The following is a 17,251-nucleotide window of genomic DNA, read 5'->3' as shown; positions in this document are numbered from 1 at the left end:
TGCCAGGACAGGGAAACAGGAGTGGGTGGGTTATTGAACAGGGGGTGGGAGATGTGATAGGAGTTTTCAGAAGGTAAAGGAGGAAATGGGATAACATTTAACATGCAAATAAAATATCTAATAAAAAAGGAAAAATAAGAAAAAAGAATACAAATGACAGCAAATGCTGGTGTGGGTGCAGTAAAAGTTCACCTCTTATATACTGTTTATAAGAGTGCAAACAAATGAAGCCATGTTGTGAAGTAGTATAGACTTTACAACAGAAAAGTTTCTAGAATACATTTGTCATATTACCATGTCATACTACCACTGGGTGTGGTGATTTGGATAAAAATGGCTCCTATTGGCTCAAATATATCACTGAATCCACATCTACATTTTTCTCCATAGATACAATATTTGCTTGAAATCTCAGTGGCTAGGGAGAGAGTTCATATAGAACAGAGATCAGATTCCCAGGAGGGACACATTTTCACATGAATACCACTGATATGGATGTAAAGCACTTTTATATCTCATATTATAAAAATCATCAAATATAAAAGAAGCTATTGGCTAGTGACTGACAGACTACCTACCACAAGTGAATATGGAGGCTACACCAGGACTGGGTTGAGGAGTTTTATGTAATGATCAAGAGTTAGTCATAAAATATATACAGTCTCAATTAACATGTATTTCCTGGATCCAAGTCAGGTAAGACCCTTGCCCTTAACATGAACACTGTTATGATGTTAGTTTTTATTGGATGCAGAGCTTATTTGTAAGTTTTGTTTAGTGATTGTGTGGCACATAGGAATGTGATGTATATGATGACAAGAGTGGGCTGCAGCAGCATTTTTACATAAAAGTTTCATGTTTATTTACCAGACTTGGAGACATCTGTATTTCTGATTGTAGGGATGGCATGGTTTTCCAAAATGGGAAAGATCTGCAGAACCCAGCTTCTGTTCTGTATCTCACACTTATTTTTTTCCTGATACACTATGTAGATTTGTTTCCATATCCACAAGATTCACCTAACTCTCTTCCATAACCCACAGTACTGAGTATGACATACGAGTTTCCTGACAGGATGAGTTTCCATTTTACAATAGAACGATAAACAAACTCATAGAACATGGAATATCTGAATATTTGCACTAGTTTGATGGACACCTTCTGGATAGAGAAGTGTCTTCCAGTTCACTGATGTTGCACATTGATGATACTTGGTCTTGATTATTTGCTTTTTTGAACAAAATTCTAAGAGAAACATTTGAGCCACAGGCATCTCACAACAATGATGATGAGGCAGTTTGAAGAAGGTAAACACAAGAGTTCACTTTTGATGATATCCTAAACTGGCACATTGATATGACCTTGAGTTCAACCTTGATTCCATTATCTTCAAGAAATCATTAACACAAGACTGTTTTGGAAGACCATGAACTTGCAGAGGTAGGTCATAACTGCTCATACCACTGAAGGTAACTTTATTCGTTATGTGTAATCTGATGGAGATCCCTTTATATATACTATTCTGAAATCCTCTGTTCAATATATTGGATGGTCATAACATCCTAGGACTTCAGAAGCAATGGCTGGTTGAGCTCCCGAAGGAAGTAATTTACAGTACTTGCCCAATGTAGGCTCACAAATAAGGAAATGGTACTTGATGAATATCTCATTCATCATTTTCTCAACTCATATCACCTTTCCCTAATCTTTTTTTTTTTTTACCTAAATAAGTATTGTGACAGCATTTTCCATCCAGTACAAAGCCTATGCAATCCATTCACTAGAGTCTTCTGGAGAATTAGAAGGATAGGGCAGCTTAGAAATCTCATATGTGGATGAAGTAGTCACAGACATGTTTATAGGTTGGTCTCTGATCCACCTGTGGCTACAGCAAAATTAAGCAAGTTATACAAAAAGGAGTTTGTGAATCACTTCCTCATCTGTCTAAATAACTGTGTAAGATTAGCATCACTGTATGCTGACAAACAGTAATAGTCAGCCTCATCCTCAGCCTGGGCTTCACTGATCGTCAGCGTGGCTGTTGTCCCTGAACTGGACCCAGAGAATCGGTCAGATACGCCTGAGGGTCGCTCACTATCTTTGTATATCACTGGCATAATGGTCTGGTCTGGCTTTTGCTGATGCCAAGAAGCATACTTTTTTGGCAATTCATCTCCAGAACAAGTGATTGTGACAGTTTTTCCCAGAGTGACTGATGCTGTAGGTGGTTGGATCAGCTCATAGTTGGTTACTGAACCTGTAAGAAAGAGTGAATAGAGAGGTCAATGTATAAAGAGTCATCTGCTAGACGTCTGTCTGAATTTAGAATCTAGGGTGAGCTTGAGGAGAGGGCTCGGAAATTTACCTGCATAAAGAGAGAGAAGAGGCAGTAAAAGAGAGGCCCAGGCCATGATGAAGATGCTTCTGAGCTCAGTGTCCTGAAATCACTGCCCAGCTGGTTCCCTGAAGGCTTCTTTTATAGCATCTCCAGTCTTTTGGGGGCAGTAATTGGTACTTATGCAAATTTGTTCTATCTCTTCTGCTCCCCAAGGAGGGTTAGGAAGCATGCACTTTACAAGAACAGTGTTCTTTTTCATTAGGGTACTGCCTAATACTTTTCTTATAAAGCATTTTGCTTGGTAAGTATATAATCATATGCTTTTGTAGTGTCTGTATGCTTTCTTGTTTTATTTCAGATATTGTGATTGCTTCCCACTATGGTGTTCTCATTACAAAAGTAGAGTTGAGGCTCTCATGAAGATTTTGGCCTGTTTTCTTAGTATTTAACATGGTCTCCTTTAAGGCACACAATGAGAATCTAATTCACCAGACCTATCCTACAAATACCTTTCAGTTTCTCTTGTTCGGTGAAGATCCTTAGGGGTACAGTTGCACAGACTTTTCTCCAGATGGAAAGGACATGTTTTTGACCCAGGGAAAGACCCATTATCAGGGCTGTGAGCTGAAGCAGCATGAGAATTCACAACATTCTGCAGATTCTAAAGACACTTTTTCCAGAAATAGACATTGTCCCTTTTCTGGTCTGAGACTCCATGTGAACACAAGTTCTGCAGCCTGAGGTAAGGTAGCAAGTTGAAAGGGAAGAAAGGATAAGATTTAAAGAAAATGCTTACACAGGTGAAAAACAAGTAACTGTTGGACTTCCTGTAGAGTGAGAAAAATCATATGCAGCCATATTGGGTAAAGAGCACGGGGGACACATGCTCTCACTCTGAGTATCTTTCTAGTGTACTTGAACCTCAGGCTGATTCTTCAGGGATTCTTGGTCATGTAGAGTGTTCCCCAGGATGGTTTCTGGGACCAGGCTACTCTCATGCATTTCTATGTTCTTTTCCATATATCTGCCAGTATCCTTTGGTTTTATATTATAAATCTGATCCAATTTAAGCACTACAGTTCAGATGATATAATAGATTCTCTGGCTTGAAGTGTCTTTTGAGCTCCAGGTTTGTTATCTACAAAGAACCCTGTCTCGTCTTTGCTGCAGCTCTATCACCACCTGTTGGCACACAGTCTTCATAGCAGGAACTTCTGTCCCAGTTGACCACAATGTATGAGTTAATAGTGTGGGGAGGAGGGTTGGGATTACAGTCTGAGGTGATAGAGGTCTTTAAAAAGAAAATGAATGCAGGAATTACAAATTTAAGAAATACAGGAAAATACACTCAATAAACATAGGTCTTTAAAGAGGAAACAAATTCCTTAAAGATATACAGGAAAATACAATTAAACAGGTGAAGGAAATAATAAAAACCGTGAAACACCTGAAAGTGGAAAAAGAACCAATAATGAAAACGCAAGTTGAGTAATTGCTGAAGTGGAAAAACTATGGAAGAGAATAGTAACAACACATGTAAGTATCGCAAACAGAATACAGGAGAAGGAAGAGATAATCTGAGGCATAGAAGATACAATCAAAGAAATTGACATAAGTCAACGAAAATGTTAAAGCTAAAATATTATTTTTTAAAAGAAATGTAAACTGCAATTTTATTTTATTTTTTGGTATATTTTCTTTATTTACATTTCAAATGTTAAACCCTTTCCTGATTTCTCCCCCTCCCAGAAACCCCTTATCGCATCCTCTCTCCCCCTGCTCCTATGAAGGTGTTTCTCCATCCACCCCACTCCCACCTTCCTGTCCTCAATTCTGGTGCATCTATCAAACCTCCATAGGAGCAAGGACCTCTCCTCCCATTGATGCCCAACAAGGCAATCCTCTGCTATACATGGAGCTGGCGCCATATGTACTCCTTGGTTGATGGTTTAGTGATGGGAGGTGATCTGTGCACAGGCAGCCTGGTCTCAGGTAGAGCAGCGAACCCTGGAACCCTGGAAACCTGGGGGGTGGGGTGCTTCCACCTATGACCTTGTGAGTGGAACTTCCATCTTCACAGGAAGCAAGGAGTTCAGTCACTGCCCCCTGTCCCCTGTCCTGCAAAACCACCCCGCAGGAGAGATGTGTGGCTGTCACGTAAGAGCAGAACCAAGCCTTCCTACACGTAAATAAGGTTTCTCCAAGCTGTCAGTCCAAGACAATGAGAAGTACATGCTGCCAAACCTGGAATCACCCCCAAACTGTATATAAACCCTATCCTGAATCCTATAGGGGGGATAAAAGGTGTGTGAGAGTTACTCCATCGTCTGAGAGTTTCTTTCATAAAAGCTGTAACATGAAGGAAGAGGTCTGCTCTACCAATGCACCACCAGCCGCTCTGCTGCAATTGTCCCTGGTTAGGAGGACTTTCGTCAGCCCATCAGACTGGACTCAGCGCAGAGCAATGAGAGTAATCAAGATGGCAGTGGCAGCAGCGCTGGCAGTGATGGTGGCAGCAGCACAGAGACAGCAGAAGTGACTTCCCCTGTTATTACCCCTGCCCTCCCCTCTGCCAGAACTCTCACACCTGCACCCTGCAGGGTCTCCACCCCAGGGCCCACAGCTTAGTCCCTGGGAGCTCTGGGGGATCTGGTTGGTTGATATTGTTCTTCCGTATGGGGCTGCAAACCCCTTCAACTCCTTCAGTTCTTTCTCTAACTCCTCCATTGGGGACCCCACGCTCAGTCCAATGGTTGGCTGCTAGCAGGGCCTCTCAGGAGACAGCCATATCAGGCTCATTTCAGCAAGCATTTCTTGGCACCACAAGTTTGGTGACTGTATATGGAATGAATTCCCAGGTGAGATAGTCTCTGGATGGCCTTTCCTTCAGTCTGTGCTCTACATATTATCACCATATTTACTCCAGTATTTTGTTCCCTTTCACAGAAGAATCAAAAACACCCACATTTGCTCTTCCTTTTTCTTGAGCTTCATGTGGTCTGTAAATTGTATCTTGAATATTATGAGATTTTGGCCTAATGTCCACTTATCAGTGAATGAATACCATGTGTATTCTTTTGTGATTGGGTTACCTCACTAGGATGATATTTTCTAGTTCCATCTGTTTGCCTAAGAATTTCATGAATTAATCATTTTTAATAGCTGAGAAGTACTCCATTGTGTAAATGTAACATTTTCTGTATCCATTCATCTGTGGAAGGACATCTGGGTTCTTTCCAGCTTTCATTCTTCAGGTTGGGTAAATTCTCCTCTATGATTTTGTTGCAAATATTTTCTGGACATTGGAACTGGGACTCTCACCTTCTTCTGTTCCTGTTATACTTAGGTTTTGTTTTTTCATATTGTTTCAGATTTCCTGGATATTTTGTGACTGGATGTTCATAGATTTAACATTTTCTTTGACTGATATATCTGTTTCCTCTATTGTATCTTCTACTTCTGAGATTCTCTCTTCCATCTCTTGTATTTTGTTGGTAATGCTTGCATCTGTTGTTTCTGTTCTCTTCCCTAGGCTCTCCATTTCCAGGATTGCCTCAGTTTGTTTTCCATGTCTCTGTTTCTATTTTCAGATATTGAATAGTTTTATTCATTTCCTTCTCATGTTTAGTTGTATTTTGCTCTATTTCTTTTCTTCTTCTTCTTTTTTTTTTAATGAAAATAGTTTCCTGAAATCCTTTCAGAATTTCTATTCATTTTTAGGCTTTTTTTTTTTAGTTTTTTATTGAATATCATCTTCATTTACATTGCCAATGGTAAAACCTTTTCCAATTTCCCCCTCTCCAAAGACCCCCAAGCCCTCCTCCCACTTCCTGCCTCCACATCTATGCCCCTCCACCCAACTCACTCCCACTTCCCTCCCCCCTCGATTTCCCTTTGTTGGGGCATCTCTTGACCTTTTACCTGACCAAGGACCACTCCTCTCACTGATGCCCAACAAGGTATTCCTCTGCCACGTTTTTGGCTAGAACCATGTGTACCCTTTGGTTGATGGTTTAGTCCCTGGGCTTCCTGAGGCATCTGGGTGACTGAAATTATTGTTCTTCCCATGGGGCTGTAAACCCCTTCAGCTCCTCTGGACCATGCTCCAGCTCCTCCATTATGGACCCCACACCCAGTCCAATGGTTGGTTGGCTTCTAGCATCTGCCTCTGTAATTGTAAGGCTCTGGCTGGGCCCCTCCAGAGACAACCATAGCATTCCCCTTTTGGTATACACTTCTTGTTGCCCATAGTAGTGTTGGGGTTTGGTGACTGATTATAGGATGAATCCCCAGGTAGGGCAGTCTCTGGGTGACCTTTACTTCAGTCTCTGCTCCACACATTTTCTCCCTTATTGTTCCTGTGAGTATTTTGTTCCCTTTCTCAGAGGAACCAATGCACCCTCACTGAAGTCCTGCTTCTTCTTGAGCTTCCTGTGCTGGGTGAATTTTAGCTTGTCTATTTTGAGCTTTTGGGCTAAAATCCTCTTATTACTGAGTGTATACCATGTGCATTCTTTTGTGATTGTGTTACCGCTCAGGATGACACTTTCTAGTTCCATCCATTTGCCTAAGAATTTCATGAATTCATTGTTTTTAATAGCTGAATAGTACTACATTGTGTATATATACCACAGTTTCTGTATCCATTCCTCTGTTGAAGGACATCTGTTTTTTTCCAGCTTCTGGCTATTATAAATAAGGCAGGTATGAACATGGTGGAGCATGTTTTCTTATTACATATAGGAGTATCTACTGGGTATATGCCCAGGAGTAGTATCACTGGGTCCTCAGGTAGTACTATGTCTGATTTTCTGAGGAATCACCAAACTGATTTCCAGAGTGGTTTTACCAGCTTGCAATCCCACCAACAATGGAGAAGTGTTCCTTTTGCCCCACATCCTCTCCAGCATCTGCTGTTCCCTGAGTTTTTCATCTTATCCATTTTGACTGGTGTGAGGTGGAATCTCAGTGCTGTTTTGATTTGCATTTCCCTGATAACTAATGATGCTGAACATTTCTTTAGGTGCTTTAGAGCATTTCAGTTTCCTCGGTTGAGAATTCCCTGTTTAGCTCTGTACCCCACTTTTTAATAGGGTTATTTGACTCTCTGGAGATTAACTTCTTGAGTTCTTTGTATACACTGAATATTAGCCCTTGTACTTCCTAGTTTTGTGTGTCAACTTGACACAGGCTGAAGTTATCACAGAGAAAGGAGCTTTAGTTGGGGAAGTGCGGCCATGAGATCCAGCTGTGGGGCATTTTCTCAATTAGTGATCAAGTGGGGAGGGCCCCTTGTGGGTGGTACTACCTTTGGGCTGGTGCTCTTGGGTTCTATAAGAGAGCAGGCTGAGCAAGCCAGGGGAAGCAAGCCAGTAAGAAATATCCCTCCATGGCCTCTGCATCAGCTCCTGCTTCTTGACCTGCTTGATTTCCAGTTCTGACTTCCTTTAGTGATGAACTGCAACGTGGAAGTGTAAGCTGAATAAACCCTTTCCTCCCCAACTCGCTTCTTGGTCATGATATTTGTGCAGGAATAGAAACCCTGACTAAGACAGCCCTCTAACGGATGTAGGTTAGTAAAGATCTTTTCCCAATTTGTTGGTTGTCATTTTGTCCTATTGACTGTGTCCTTTGTCTTACAGAAACTTTGCAGTTTTATGAGGTCCCATTTGTCAATTCTTGATCTTAGGGCATAAGCCATTGTTGTTCTGTTCAGGAACTTTCCCCCTGTGCCCATGTGTTCAAGATTCATCCCCATGCTCTCTTCTATAAGCTTCAGTGTGTCTCGTTTTATGTGTAGATCCTTGATCACTTGGACTTGAGTCTTGTACAAGGAAATAAGAATGGGTTGATTTGATTTTTTTTCTGCATGCAGACCTCCAGTTGATCCAGCACCATTTGTTAAAAATGCTGTCTTTTTTTCCCCACTGGATGTTTTTAGCTCCTTTGTCAAATATCATGTGTCTGGACATGTGTGGTTTCTTTTTTGGGTCTTCAGTTCTATCCATTGATCTTCCTGCCTGTCTACATACCAATATCAAACAGTTTTTTTTTTATCATTATTGCTCTGTAGTAGAGCTTAAGGTGTGTGGGTTCATTTCTAGGTCCTCAACTATTCCATTGATCTTCCTGTATGTCTTTGTACTAATACCATACAGTTTTTATAACTATTGCTCTGTAGTAGAGCTTGAGGTCAGGGATGGTGATTTCCCCAGAAGATCTTTTGTTGTGGAGAATAGTTTTTTTCTATCCTGGGTGTTTTGTTATTCCAGATACATTTTAGAATTGCTCTTTCTATATCTATGAAGAATTGATTTGTTATTTTGATGGGGATTGCATTGAATCTGTAGATTGCTTTCAGCAAGATGGCCATTTTTACTATATTGATTCTGCCAATCCATGAACATGGGAGATCTTTCCATCTTCTGAGACCTTCTTCTATTTTTTCTTCAGAGACTTGAAGCTCTTGTCACACTGATGTTTCACTTGTTTCAGTAGAGTCACACCTAGGTATGAAATATTATTTGGGACTATTGTGAAGGGTGTCATTTCCCTAATTTCTTTCTCATCTTGTTAATCCTTTGAGTAGAGGAAGGCCACTGATTTGCTTGAGTTAATTTTATATCCAGCCACTTTGCTGAAGTTGTTTATCAGCTTTAGGGGTTCTCTGGTGAAAGTCTTCGGGTCACTTAAATATACTATCATATTATCTGCAAATGGTGACATTTTGACTTCTTCCTTTTCAATTTGTATACCTTTGACTTCCTTTTGTTGCCTGATTGCTCTGGCTAGGACTTCAAGTACTATATTGAATAAATAGGGAGAGAGTGGGTAGCTTTATTTGGTCCCTGATTTTAGTGGGATTGCTTCAAGTTTTGTAAGACCCGAAAAAACCGAGGGTGCCCCAGCGCCCCAAGCCTCGGAAAGTGACACCCATATCACTCGTGAGAAATGGTCTTGATGCAATAAGCAAGAGGATTTTTATTCCAGAACTCTGGGTTCCACAGCTGTACACTATGCAGGGGTAGAGGACTGTGGATCCTGAGTGCCTAATTGCGACAGATTTTTTTAAAAATATTTTTATTTTCTATATTCTTTGTTTACATTCCAAATGATTTCCCCTTTCCCGGATCCCTCCTCCCCATATGTCCCATAAACCTTCTTCTCTCCATCCCTTCTCCAATCACCTCCCTCCTTTTTCTCTGTTCTTATATTCCCTTCCCATGCTAGATCAATCCTTTCCAGGATCAGGACCCTCTCCATACTTCTTCATGGGAGTCATTTGTTATGCAATTTGTGCCTTGGATATTCAGGGCTTCTGGGCTAATTAATATCCACTTATCAGAGATTGCATTCCATGTGTATTCTTTTGTGACTGGGTTACCTCACTTAGGATGATATTTTCCAGATCAAACCATTTGCCTAAAAATTTTGTGAATTCATTGTTTCTAATTGCTGATTAGTACTCCATTGTGTAAATATACCACATTTTCTGTATCCATTCCTCCTTCGAGGGGCATCTGGGTTCTTTCCAGCTTCTGGCTATTATAAATAAGGCTGCTATGAACATAATGGAGCATGTGTCTTTATTGCATGCTGGGGAATCCTTTGGGTATATGCCCAGGAGAGGTATAGCAGGGTCCTCTGGAAGTCTCATGTCCAGTTTTCTGAGGAACCTCCAGACTGATTTCCACAGTGGTTGTACCATCTTACAGCCCCACCAGCAGTGGAGGAGTGTTCCTCTTTCTCCGTATCCTTGCCAACACCTGCTGTCTCCTGAGTTTTTGACCTTAGCCATTCTGACTGGTGTAAGATGAAATCTCAGGGTTGTTTTGATCTGCATTTCCCTAATCACTAATGATGTTGAGCACTTCTTAAGGTGCCTCTCGGCCATCCAAATTTCTTCAGGTGAAAATTCTTTGTTAAGATCTGTACCCCATTTTTTTAATAGGGTTATTTGGTTCCCTGGGGTCTAACTTCTTGAGTTCTTTGTATATATTGGATATTAACCCTCTATCAGATGTGGGGTTGGTGAATATCCTTTCCCAATTTAATGGTTGCCGTTTTGTCCTTTTACCAGTGTCCTTTACCTTACAGAAACTTTGTAATTTTATGAGGTCCCATTTGTCAATTCTTGATCTTAAAGCATAAGCTATTGGTGATCTGTTCAGGAACTTTCCCCCTGTGCCCATGTCCTCAAGGGTCTTCCCCAGTTTCTTTTCTATTAGTTTCAGTGTGTCTGGTTTTACATGGAGGTCCTCGATCCACTTGGAGTTGAGCTTAGTACAAGGAGATAAGAATGGATCAATTCACATTCTCCTGCATGCTGACCTCCAGTTGAACCAGCACCATTTTTTGAAAAGGCTGTCTTTTTTCCACTGGATGTTTTCAGCTCCTTTGTCAAAGATCAAGTGGCCATAGGTGTGTGGATTTATTTCTGGATCTTCAATTCTATTCCATTGGTCCACTTGCCTGTCCCTGTGCCAATACCATGCGTTTTTAACACTATTGCTCTGTAGTATTGCTTGAGGTCTGGGATACTAATACCCCCAGAATTTCTTTTGTTGTTGAGAATAGTTTTAGCTATCCTGGGTTTCTTGTTATTCCAAATGAATTTGAGAATTGCTCTTTCTAGCTCTATGAAGAACTGAGTTGGGATTTTTATGGAGATTGCATTGAATCTGTATATTGCTTTTGGAAAGATGGCCATTTTAACTATATTAATCCTGCCAATCCACGGCCATGGAAGATTCTTCCATTTTCTGAGGTCTTCTTCAATTTCCTTCTTCAGTGACCTGAAGTTCTTGTCATATAGATCTTTCACTTCTTTGGTTAGAGTCACACCCAGATACTTCATATTGTTTGTGGCTATTGTGAAGGGTGTCATTTCCCTAACTTCTTTCTCAGCTTGCTTATCCTTTGAGTATAGGAAGGCAACTGATTTGCTTGAGTTGATTTATTTTATAACCTGCCACTTTGCTGAAGTTGTTTATCAGCTGTAGGAGTTCTCTGGTGGAGTTTTTTGGGTCACTTAAGTATACTATCATGTCATCTGCAAATAGTGATAATTTTACTTCTTCCTTTCCAATTTGTATCCCTTTGACCTCCTTATGTTGTGTAATTGCTCTAGCTAGAACTTCAAGTACTATATTGAAAAGATATGGAGAGAGAGGGCAGCCCTGTCTAGTCCCTGATTTTAGTTGGATTGCTTCAAGTTTCTCTCCATTTAGTTTGATATTGGCTACCAGTTTGCTGCATATTGCTTTAACTATGTTTAGGTATGGGCCTTGAATTTCTGTTCTTTCCAAGACTTTTAGTATGAAAGGATGCTGAATTTTGTCAAATGCTTTTTCAGCATCTATTGAAATGATCATATGGTTTTTTCTTTGAGTTTGTTTATATAGTGGATTGCATTGATGGATTTCCTTATATTGAACCATCCCTGCATCCCTGGGATGAAGCCCACTTGATCGTGGTGGATGATCGTTTTGATGTGTTCTTGGATTAGATTGGCAAGAATTTTATTGAGTATTTTTCCATCGATATTCATAAAGGAAATTGGCCAGAGAATTCACCTCACACCAGTCAGAATGTCTAAGGTTAAAAACTCAGGAGACAGCAGGTGTTGGCAAGGATGTGGAGAAAGAGGAACACTCCTTCACTGCTGGTGGGATTATAAGATGGTACAACCACTATGGACATCAGTCTGGCAGTTCCTAAGAAAACTGGACATGACACTTCCGGAGGACCCTGCTATACCTCTCCTGGGCATATACCCAGAGGCTTCCCCAGCATGCAATAAGGACACATGTTCCACTATGTTCATAGCAGCCTTATTTATAATAGCCAGAATCTGGAAAGAACCCAGATATCCCTCAATGGAGGAATGGATACAGAAAATGTGGTATATATACACAATGGAGTACTATTCAGCAATTAAAAACAATGAATTCATGAATTTTTTAGGCAAATGGATGGAACTGGAAAATATCATCCTAAGCGAGGTAATGCAATCACAAAAGAATACACGTGGAATGCAATCATTGATAAATGGATATTAATTAGCCCTGAAGCTCTGAATACTGAAGATACAATTAGCATATCAAATGATACCCATGAAGAAGGAAGAAGATGGCCCTAATCCTGGAAAGGCTGATCCAGCATTGTAGGGGAGTACCAGGACAGAGAAAGGGGAGGGGGAAAGATAGGAGAATGGATGGAGAGAAGAGGACTTATGGGATATATGGGGAGGGGGGAACTGGGAAAGGGGAAAGCATTTGGATTGTAAATAAAGAATATAGAAAAAAAACCACCTGCAACCTAACAGTAGAGGATTTGGAAATGTGGCCTTTGTTCTATCTCAGGAGGAACTTCTGGCCTCTGACTTTCAGACTGCTATACTGAAGTCTCAGGAAGAAAATGGGACACTTAGAGAAATGGTTATAGTTTATTGCTCAGTTGTAAAAAGTTTCCTATGAAAGCTATTTAAGAGGGAAAAGTAGAAAGACCCTAAGTGGAGAAAGGGAAAAATTCTTCTAAGAGGGGAAAGGCAAAAAATCTACTCTAACTGGGGAAGGGAAAAAATTTCTACTCTAATTTTTCCTCATCTTTTTGTCCTCAGTACTTACACATCTTTCAGAATACATGATCACATGTTACAAAGTTCATCACAAGTTCACACAAAAATCAAGCCATAAATTGAAGTAGAAGTTTACAACAGAGAATGTTTGCAGGCATATCCATTTGGAGTAATTATCTAGTTAAACATTTATCACTTGTCCCAGCTCTACAAGTTCATTGAAAGTTTAAAACCATTACTAAGTTATTAGTGAAGTTTTTTATAGATAAACCCAATCAATATTTTATCTTCTGTCCTAGCACCTATAATAAATCCTAGTTCCCTTTTTTATGACCTTTGATTGTTTTACAGCCTCTTGGAATGTGCTCTGAGTAGGACAAAGTCTGGTTGCCATCTAAGAGCAAGTAACTGGTGACACTTGGGAGACTGGCAGAGTTTGACTATCAGAAAAAGTCCTAATAGCAGTCCCATTATAAAAGCTTAATAATCACAGATATAATTTTAGGAATTCTTATAGGATCATCAATAATACTTAAGTCATCTATTTGTCTACATAGTATCACTATAAGACAGTACATCTTCATGGATCTGCAGAGATCTGCTCCAAAGGAGTCTGCTATTGCTTATTAATAATATATACATTTAATAATAACAGGAAAAGCATATTAATAGCAGGAATCTTTCCTAAAATGAGTCTCTCACAGCCTTGCTTAATGACGGCTCACCTGTTGCAGATTATACAATAATCTGAAGGAGGCCATTTCAGGATGATCACCTGCTAGTATATTAGCTTGTCCCATTATAACTCCTGACTCCAGATGTTTTTTCTTTCTCCAACAAATAAAGTTTGGAGCTTCTTATTCATCCAGAATGATTGAGTATTTCTGTGTTGGCCCTTGATAGTTGAAAAACGCTTTTGTTCCATCTACCAAATGTATATGTGTATATGTAAGTATAGGTGTGTGCTTGTGTGTAAGCATGCGTGCATACTTGTGGAGTTGATAAGACACATGGCTGTGCTCAAACAGACTGTATGTGTGTGTATGAATGTGTGTCGGTGAGTGTCTATGTGTGTATTTGAATTCTCCCTTTCTTCACTTTTTTTCTCTCTCTGGTTTACAAAGGTGAATGAGCTCTTACCTGGCCTCTTACCTGGCCATTGAGTGGCTCCCAAACCAGAGAGAGAAGAGCTCTAGCAATTAAATCTTTGTACTTCAGAATTTCCTGCTGCTACCAGCAATATTTTATTGCCAGAAACTAAGGGCTATTGGTCTTTTAATAGAAAAGAGATAAGAAAGGTAAATATTAACAAAACAAGCAATTTTAGCCCCTGTAAAGCTAAGTTTCATCCCTGAAATCTGCTGACACTATCCCAATTGCTGCCTTTTTCAGAGAACTAGTGCTGGGCATAATACTTGCATTTTTGTTCATTTATTTTCTCTAGTACTGTTTGTGAGACATGCTTTGAGAATGTTTTGCTTTGAGAATATTTAGTTTTTATTCTTATAGTCAGCAAAATCTTAATTGGCAGAAGTCATATATTGGGAAATTTTGTTCACAAATCAAGGCTCTAGATATGGCTCAATGAGAATTTATTGATTATTGCTCTTAATTCATTTTGTGCTGAAGGTTTTACTATGATGTGATTTGATGGCATGAGAATCAATGTTATTCCAACTGGTCACACAATATTCTTTATATCATGACATAAGAAAAGGAGAATGAAGGATGTATTGGTCTGGAGGTGTAAACCAGTAGTAAAGGACCTGACTAAAATGTGTTAGGACTAATCTTAAACAGAATTATCAATTCAGTAGACTCAAAAGGCTGTGAAATGCTTAAAGAAATGTTCAAATCCTTAGCCATTAGGCCAATGAAAATCAAAACTATTTGAGGTTCTATCTTTCTTCTATTAGCAAGGCAAAGGTTATCAATAAATAAGTGACAGCACATTTTGGAATGGATGAGGAATAAGAAAAACACTACTGATGTTAGTTCACATGTGTGTAGCCACTATGTATATCATTAGGGCGGTTCCTCAGAAAGTTGAGAATTTACCACAACATCCATCTATACTATTCTTGTACATGTACCCAAAATATGTCCCACCAAAAGGACACTTGTTCAACTATGTTTATTGATACTTTATTCATAATAGTCAAAAATTAGAAACTATCTACAATCTAGATATCCCTCAACAAAAGAATGGATAAGGAAATTGTGGTACTTTGTTTTTGTTTTTTTTGGATTTGGTTTTTTTGAGACACGGTTTCTCTGTATAGCCCTGGCTGTCCTGGAACTCACTCTGTAGACCAGGCTGGCCTCGAACTCAGAAGTCTGCCTGCCTCTGCCTCCCAGAGTGCTGGGATTACAGGTGTGCACCACCACTGCCCGGCTGTGGTACATGTACACAATGAAGTATTACTCCTCTGTTCAAAAAGTTGGGATCACAAAATTTGAAGGCAAATGGAAGAGACTACAAAATTGTCATGCTGAATGAAGTAAGTCAGACCAGGAAAGATAAATGCGGTATTTACTCACTTATATGTGAGTATGATTTCTTAAACATATGCTAACCAAACTATAGGTTTTTAAACCCAAAGTTATGTATAGATGAAGTAGATACATGGATCTCACTAGAGGGAGGGTAGAATAGATTTTTCTGGGTGGAATGTGGAAGTTGGATACAAAAATATAAGAGTATCATATGGGGAAGAAGAATGGAAAGGGGACAGGGAAGGGGAAGGAAGAGGGAATTGAGGAAGAAAATTATAGGAAAGGCAGGTATAATTGAAGGACTTTTGAGTGAGGGGGATCATTTTGTGTTTCCTTCTGAACTTGCATATCTTTTTTTAAACATAAAATTGGGATTGAAACATTGAATAAAAAGAGAATGTATGTGCATTGTGAAGATTAAATCCTTTTGCTGATTTCTACTACAACCTGGTTCTCAGCCTTGAGAATAGTTACACGGACAGATGTAGATCTAAGCAATATGTGTGCTGTAAATTTTCTCCAGTGACAGAAGCAGCTGTTATAATGTTGTATGGAGATAAGTAAGCAAATGTACAAAGCCAGAATTTTCAGTCTTTACCTGCCATCTTTTGAGATTATCCTCTGGAGAAATTAGGAACTATATTGATTTACTTATTGTTATTCTGGCAATGGAGCCCAAGATCCTCAAGCAGCAAATGACTATCTTATCACTTAGAAACTTCACCATTCACGTTAAACTTATTTTTAATGATGTTATGTAAATGTAGGTTTCATATAGGGAACATTTCTGAAGAAATAAATCCCGACCAATGCCCAAATATGTGGTTCACATTTGTAATCCCAGATTTTTGTAGGCTAATGTGGAAGAAGACAGATCGAGTGCATGTTCTCATAAACCTGGGGTATAAAGCAAGAATCTGTCTTGAAAAAAATTAATCCAATTGGCAAATATATTCTCAGAAAGTTATTTTATGGTTTTCTCCTTTGATTTATTTTTTTAAAAATATTATTTATTTTATTTATATGATTACCTCTCTATAAATTGGTTAAGTTTTGAAAGCTATGTTTTGTGCTCCTTATATTTTCAGGTAATATTTAAGTCATTCTTGGATTTCTGACAGGGTTGAAGATTGGGTGTAGTCTCAAAGCCAACCCAAGCTGTTTAACATTGAAAGAGATGACATAGATTTAAGGGGATGGTTTTCAGATGGCATACAATCTGAAACCAGGACATAACTCTGGTGTAGAATTAAGCCTTTTATAAGTTAGATGGCCAGCTGAGTGCTTTATCTAGTTGACAAACTGTCTAGATGTCATTTGTATCTCATCCTGTGTAATTTACTTGTCATAATTTATTTTTAATTGTATCTGGGAGAAGAGATTTTTTTTTTATTGGACAGAAAAGGTGAGATGTAGAGGAATTTCCCCTAATTGTTGGCTAATAAAGATGACAAATAGCTAATTGCTGGGTAAAAATGAGGTGGGTTTTCTGGGAAAGACAAGAAGAGGAAGGGAGGACAAGGAGTTTGGGGAGATGGAGAACAGAGGAAGAGAGGGAGATTTGTGAGAAGGAAAATGGAGCAGAAGCACATGGCCTGGAGAAACTGTAAGTAGCAGGAATTTCAAAGTTGGTGAAGAAAGTGGTGCAGAGGCAAATCTGCCCAATATAGGTGTACAGTCTGCAAATATATAATTGAGTTGCACTTTCCTTGCATGGGATTATTGGGGTTGGAGATTTATCACAATAAATGGTATTTTTTTTTTACCTTTGTACCTGTCTTCAGACCTATCAGAAGAGGGCATTACAGATGGTTTTGAGTCACTATATGGTTGCTGGG

At 39.4% G+C, this 17,251-nt stretch overlaps 1 long non-coding RNA gene and 1 gene segment (V, D, J or C); one reads left to right on the top strand and one right to left on the bottom strand.

Moving 5' to 3' along the window:
- Window positions 1-17,251, bottom strand: part of LOC127665858 (Ig lambda-1 chain V region S43-like) — a 440,110-nt gene that overhangs the window by 82,867 nt on the left and 339,992 nt on the right.
- On the top strand, window positions 4,123-4,656 carry LOC127665866 (uncharacterized). The gene is made up of 2 exons (XR_007973513.1): window positions 4,123-4,330; window positions 4,419-4,656. It is a non-coding gene; the product is annotated as an uncharacterized LOC127665866 (long non-coding RNA).

The sequence above is a fragment of the Apodemus sylvaticus genome, chromosome 15, assembly GCF_947179515.1.
Source record: "Apodemus sylvaticus chromosome 15, mApoSyl1.1, whole genome shotgun sequence".
NCBI lineage: Eukaryota > Metazoa > Chordata > Mammalia > Rodentia > Muridae > Apodemus > Apodemus sylvaticus.
Note: the sequence above shows the minus strand (reverse complement) of the source record. Positions and strands in the feature narration are given on the sequence as shown.